The 6,000-nt window shown below is 41.9% G+C and overlaps 1 protein-coding gene across 9 annotated transcripts in view; it reads left to right on the top strand.

The window, feature by feature from the left end:
• The first annotated feature begins 2,159 nt into the window (after nt 1–2,159).
• The window catches only part of NCOR2 (nuclear receptor corepressor 2), a 360,458-nt gene continuing 356,617 nt past the window's right edge, over nt 2,160–6,000 (top strand). For all 9 annotated transcript variants that reach the window (XM_063454320.1, XM_063454317.1, XM_063454326.1 and 6 more), the window contains exon 1: nt 2,160–2,471. The gene's annotated coding sequence lies outside the window, so the exon portion shown is untranslated. The remainder of the gene's footprint in view (nt 2,472–6,000) is intronic.

The following is a 6,000-nucleotide window of genomic DNA, read 5'->3' as shown; positions in this document are numbered from 1 at the left end:
TCATGACTTTACGTCATGTTATTAGTAAAATCTGGGAATTCTCATGCCTCCCCTAAGCTACCGTATTCTGTAAAGTTAATTATTATATTTATATAGCGCCAAGAAATTCTGCAGTGCTTTACAATGGGTGGACTAACAAACATGTCATTGTAACCAGACAAGTTAGGCGCACAGGAACAGAGGTGTTTGAGGGCCCTGCTCAATTAGTTTACATGCTAGAGGAATTGGCGTAAAGTGACTCAAAAAGTAAGGGAAGTCTAAGAGAAGTAGATTGGTAGAATAGTATTCAATGAAGACTTAGTGTGGGGATTTTGTGAGCTATTAACAGTTTAATTGATATGCATTTGTGAAAACAAACAACACATACTACTTTTTTTTTAATGATTTTTTTTAAGGAACTGAGACTGGGTGAGCGTCTAACGGAAAAGACTACAGCTCCCACAATACAGCATGTGGTGTGAGGACATGCTGGGACATCACAGCAGTATTCCCTCTGCTTCCTGATCCCCATTTCTTCCCCCATAAATATAAATCAGAAAGCAAGGCCTACCTGACATACCTTAATATGGCTGCTCCTATTATGGCGTGCCATGTCTCTGGATCTCTGTTGGTGGTAAGTGCTGATGTCTGCTGCAGCTCCCACTCATATACGGACCTCTTCTTCCTTGCCACAGCATTCAGAAGTGGATTGGCAGGAGGGGGACGAGGTATGCATGTCGGCCGTGGCACACTGAAACGCTGCAGGCGCCATAGTGGCTTAGGCCCCGTGCTCACATGTTTGTTTTTAGCCCCTGCAGTGACATTCCATATATAAGACGACCCCCAATTTTAGACTAAAAAAATTTAGAACAGTCTTATACATGGAAAAATACAGTAAATGCAGTAATCTGCAATAATTGCTGCAGTTCTCAGCCAAACCCATCAATTCAATACATAACAAGAAGAACCTATGTTTTGCCTGCCTGTAAATGCACCTTTACAGTATGTTGACAATGTATACTAGGCTACAAATCCAAGTGCGTATACATACAGCCATGTTGCTGAGCACGTTAATTACACCACATGCCACGCAGCCACTAGTATTGCCTGCCACCACGCTCTCACCATTCCCACCTTTACCCAAGTGTTCTTCCTTCCCATGTACCACAGCAGTATGTCCAATAAATCAGTGTTGCAGTACATGGTCAGGTTGTAGGCACAATAATTCTGAGGTAACCACGCCCCCAAAAAAACATGTAAATGGAAGACATGTTTTCTATCAATGAATCCTGTAATAATCCCCTGAATCATGACTGGTCCCCTTTCTTGGTGAAAGCACAACATGCCTTGCACGTCTCTGGTTCCCTTCAGCACACACCACCTTCAGTATAACTGCCAGGCCAAGAGCTCAACTTCCACTGCAAAGCAGTAGAATTTATGGTTTTGTATAAAAAAATGTTGCGTTCACGTTCACGACAATTTTGCGAGTATACAATTGGGACATTTTTCTGTCACTTCTTCATTGCGTCTGACAATTTTATTATTCCTCTTTTGGATTCTTTGCTCCCCCCCCCGAAGATCTTACAATTGATAACATTTATAAATTCAACATTCAGAATTTCAAGGATTTTCTACTTTTTAAAGTAAATGGACGTTCTGTCCCCCCCCCCCCCCCCAAAAATGACACTCATGTACATTCTTCTTATTTATTTATTTTATACGTTGGCAGCTAAACTATATACAACCTACAATACAAAAAAAGGGGGGCAGGATAAAACTGTTGGGAAGGGCGCAAACAGGAAAAAGTGTTGCAGACTTAGAAAAATACTGGCGTAAATATTTTGTCCTGAAAACATCCATTGCCATATAAATCACCCCCTATAAATATATAGTCATAATGTATTATTTGGTATAGTTTATCTTCCTATAATTTTTTTTTTTACTATGTATTCCTGTAACAGTTTAATTCAGCTAAAAGACAAAAGCACTGTGTCTATGAGTACAAAATTATAATTATGCATATCACATACATACAGAGTAGTACATGAATACTCAAAACCTCAAAAATAGAAACAGTCAGGGAAAAAAATCCTGTCTCTTTAAGAAAGCCCAGAGAGAAATGTAAAAGCTATTTGTTTGGTGTAAGCCTTGGCTGGAACCTTGCCATCAATCTCTTGCAGAATCACAGACACAGAAGGAGCCAAGCAAAGCATGATCACAAACTTGCTGCTCTCCTAAGCCTTACAGAGCACAAGCAGGCAGCGCCAGCCAGACATCTTAGAAACGGCATAGGGGACACAGGAAAGAGGAATTTCGGGATTTATCGTTTTTTTATGCTTTAAAGAGGAGAGACCCACTGAACGTGACTAGGGATCTGGGTGGATATACACTATATGCTGCTGACACTTTAATCACCAGGCTTTTTGCAGCCTTCCTCGTAGTGTCTTTAAGGCGTGCTGGAGACTAGGGTAAAAGCCATTATGGAACCAGAGGTAAGGAAAATACATTTACATACAGCTTAAATGTCGCCCTCTCCTTTCCTGTGTGTGTTGATCGCTTGGAATCTTGAGATTTTCATTTAGATTCTTGCTACAGAATTAAAGCTCGGCTGGTGGAATGGCCCTTGGGACAGTATTTCTCCTACAGAGTCTCTAGGGCGATGGATCATTAACACTTTTTGAATGTCATAAGGGCTGGCTGCAAATCAAAGGGTTAACTGGTGCTTACAGCCCTATTGATTTAAAAATAGCTAGGTACTTTTGTAGGTGGCGATAGCTTTTAATGACATGAAATGCAGCAAATCCCCACTCAGTGAGTGGTTACATTCCCAGTGTGTTTAACCATTTGATGGCCTATGCCCTGCAGCACATTTAATGTATCCCCTCCCCCTCCTCGACCTACATGCTGAACTACAGCAAAAACACAAACGCTGTAAAAAGCCATTTCGGTGTCAGTTTGAAATAAGTAAACAAATCTAATGATCCTTCACGGTAAAGTGAAATTTAGGGGGAGGGGGGAAGATCAGTGACAAGTAATTACCTCCCTTCACCGCTTTCAATCCCAGAGCACATTTGCATAGCTTTAAAGCTGTGTGGAGTTTGGGATCTGGCCTGATCTCTATGGATCTTGCTTTCTCCCCTCCCTCTGCAGTCAGCAGCATTTGCCGGGAAAGTCTTGGCCTGTGCACATATTTAGAACTTCTCCCCTAAGTAGCCTGCAGGCAGAAGCAAGATCTGGCAGAATTTCTCCTCTCTCTCTCATATTAGACAGGGTTACTGCTGAGATCATTCAGGGCACTGTGCAAAGAAACGGAGTCAGATCAATGTTGCTGAGGAAACAAGAAAGTGCCAAGCTTACTTAGAAATAAACAAGGCTTACAGATTGTAGCATGTTGGGAAGGCTGCTTTAAAACAGACAGTTTTGCTGATCTAGGAACGTTTGGGGCCTACTTCTAAATTGAGTGCTTTGCCTTATATGTGTAAGATTGTGTGATATGAGTTATTGAGGAACGTGCACTTTGAATATTGTTGATACTTTTGAGATGACATGTTCTAATAGGTCATAATTAACCGATAGCTGTGTTTATAAAGTTATTGACACACATATAGTGCCATATTATTCCACCGCGTTTTACAATATTATAATTTGGGATTTGACAATAAATGGGACAAACGGTTAAAAATTTTGACTGGGACAAGAGGTTGAGCAAGATCTTGCTTGTAAGAGCTTACAAGATAGAGTAATATGTGGATATTCTACACAGCCTGGCATGCAATGCAAATTAATTATGTCCCACAATTCCCTGCACGAGCACACAATCATAGGTGGGGAGTTCAACATCTGCAGTGACTTGACATTACTACATCATTTTTATAGCACAGCTTGTCACAGCACTGTGTACTGACAGTCTAAATATTGCACAGATAATGAGTAAAATTCCTCATTATAACAGTGGAAGCAGGGGGGGGTCAAACCGCTTAAAACCAATTAAACAATGGAACTGAACCCTAAAGCCTCTTTGATTGACAATAACTTTACCTAAACTGTCCCAGATATTGGGGCTCCAATGCTCCAATGGAATGGTGTCCAATAGATGCTTATATTTCAGTATTCTGTTCCAAATAAGCAGTAATTAATGCATATTCATGAAAGGTTTTCTGAAAGCTTATAACGTCAGCCATCTTGCAGGCCTTACCATAGAAGCTCATTTTGTATTCCTATAGATGTGTGAGAATACAAAGTAGTAATGCAACACCCTACAAGCCAGGCTGCCCAGAGTTATGAGGAGGAGATGGCTGCTGAGAAGACAGATTTTTCTACAGCAACGTCTGATTTAAGCATTTTCAGCTGCTCTCAGACTCCATTGTGGATGTCTGCCAGGGGTATTGATTAAAATGTGAATTCTAGGGAATATGCTGGACTGCAATATTCCAAATAAACATATTTTGCCTTTAAAAGTTTTAATTCCCAACAATTTCTGGTTCATCTTATCACTAAAGTGTGAAATGTTAGGAATTCAAAGGGAATATACAAATTTAGGCCACAGTAGGCTCCAAAGTACTGTTGAAGTTCGCTATGTTTCTATTTTGGCCTAAAATTAGAAATTTGCTTTGAATTCTTGAAATAGTTTTTTACTTTTTAGTGAATATCCATCAGAAGTCTGTTCTACAATATTTGTCAGAGTCCAGTTTTGTCCTAAAACTTTTTATCTATACATTGCAATGTCAAAATGACCAGCAAATGTAAAAATTGTATTATTATTCTTCTTTATTTTTGAAGTGCATCGAATAACAAAGCAAGGTCATATAGACATTTCTCAAATAACAGAAACAGTAGTAAATATCAGAAAATGTCATGGTAGCTGCACTTTTTGTAATTAAGTAGGACATCAGGAACATAGTTCTATGTAGGTATAATAAAGTAAAAGAAACATACATGCTGATACATTGAACTATAGTTAGAGTTGTAAGATCTATAAAAACCACTGGGTCCAAGAATACATACAATAGTAGATGGTCAAAAAAAGAAATGCTCATATAATAACAATGCTTTTGTGTAGCTCTGGATTGACAGCCTAATTGCTAGCCTGGCTTGAGGATCAGTCAGCTGATTCTTAACGTGGGACAGTCCCAGCCTCCGCCACCTTCAGCAGCAACGATGGAGTCCCTCCACTGTGCCCAAGCGATTATATAACGCGGGGGGGTTTCCCCCACCGGGAGGCCTCCTCACTTCCAGCAGGAGCTAGGGTTTGCCGACCGCAGAGCCAGTGTGGCTGGTTACTAGGAGGACTGGCCACCGAGATTGGGTTGCCTCTGGAGTGAGTAAGTGCACCTACCTGATTTAAGGGCGAGGTACAGCCAGTGTGGTAGCTGAAGCGTTGGGCACTGTCCGCAGCTTCCTGCGTCATCTCTTCTGCAGTACCCACCTGGGAACACATGGAAGAGGCCCACGCAAACTGCGCCAGCAGATTGTTCCTTGAGGGCGGTTACTAGGTCTGGAGGGGTAGAGACACAAGATGATGCCCAAGCTCTTTCCTCCAGAGCTGCCCAGAAGCATTCAAAAATCTGCTTAAGCTTCTTCATGGAGTCTTCGATGGTGCCAGTCTTATGTCGGGATGGGCTGTGCGCGTAAGGAACAAGGAAGTCCGCCATCTTGGCGAGATACGCTAGGTTGCACAGGGAAGTTGGAGTATTCTGTGAGCCACACTAGAGGTATGTCGTTTAACCCAGTGGTGAATGGGATATCCCCCACCGGTCCAGGTGGAGGGACGAGGCAGCAAGAAGACGGTCAGGTCTGTGTTACACAGAACAGGAGAACGGCCGCCTCAACCGCCCGATGCCTGCACTAGTCCTTGTCTGTATTTCAGGAGCAACAAGCAGTTAGGGCTTTATGGGGTCATCCAAGACACGTTGGGTTCAGTAAGCAGGTAAGTCTCAAAGGGTGCTGTTGGTGAGTACTTAAGATCCGTGATTGGTCAGGATTATATTAATAGCTGAGGAGCAGACTCGAGATGCGTGCTGC

This window comes from Pelobates fuscus, chromosome 5 (genome assembly GCF_036172605.1).
Source record: "Pelobates fuscus isolate aPelFus1 chromosome 5, aPelFus1.pri, whole genome shotgun sequence".
NCBI lineage: Eukaryota > Metazoa > Chordata > Amphibia > Anura > Pelobatidae > Pelobates > Pelobates fuscus.
Note: the sequence above shows the minus strand (reverse complement) of the source record. Positions and strands in the feature narration are given on the sequence as shown.